The sequence below is a fragment of the Arachis duranensis genome, unplaced genomic scaffold (genome assembly GCF_000817695.3).
Source record: "Arachis duranensis cultivar V14167 unplaced genomic scaffold, aradu.V14167.gnm2.J7QH unplaced_Scaffold_27300, whole genome shotgun sequence".
NCBI lineage: Eukaryota > Viridiplantae > Streptophyta > Magnoliopsida > Fabales > Fabaceae > Arachis > Arachis duranensis.
The window spans coordinates 58700-59318 of NW_026264905.1; positions in this window are offsets into that span (position 1 = coordinate 58700).

Sequence of the window (619 nt, forward strand, 5' to 3'; positions counted from 1 at the left end):
AAAATGGGTATATGATGACTTGTCATCACAACACCAAACTTAAATCTTGCTTGTCCCCAAGCAAGCATCAAAACTAAGAGAAAATGAAATGAACAAGAAGAGCAATTATATCCTTATTAGGCATATAGCAGAACTTGATTTATGGAGTTTTTATGCAGACAATGATAACTCAATTATTATTGCTGTTACATAATATACATCTTTCCTCAAAAGCTTGCTAAACTTGCTGTTGGAAGACTCACTTTTTAATTACTCCATTGCTAACTTTTCTTGGCTCACAATACTTAACAAGCTTATTATTCTTTTGGAGGTTTGGTGTCAAATGTTGCAGTATTAGCCTTTGGCTTTATTTTTCTCTTTTACTCAACATCTTTCCACCACAGACACATGGCTCACTATTTCTTCCTAGGATCATTGATGCCCAGCATCTCTTTGGATAACTAAATGTTCTGTATCTAAGTTACTCTTTATTGTGGACTTTCAATTGGCCATCCCAAATCAGTTGATCTAAGTGACCGGGTTTTAAAATACCCCTTAGAATTTACTTATCCAAGCATATCTTAGTACAAGAACACCACAGGCATATGTCCTAGGGTCCAAGCTATTGGTGTCCAACCTT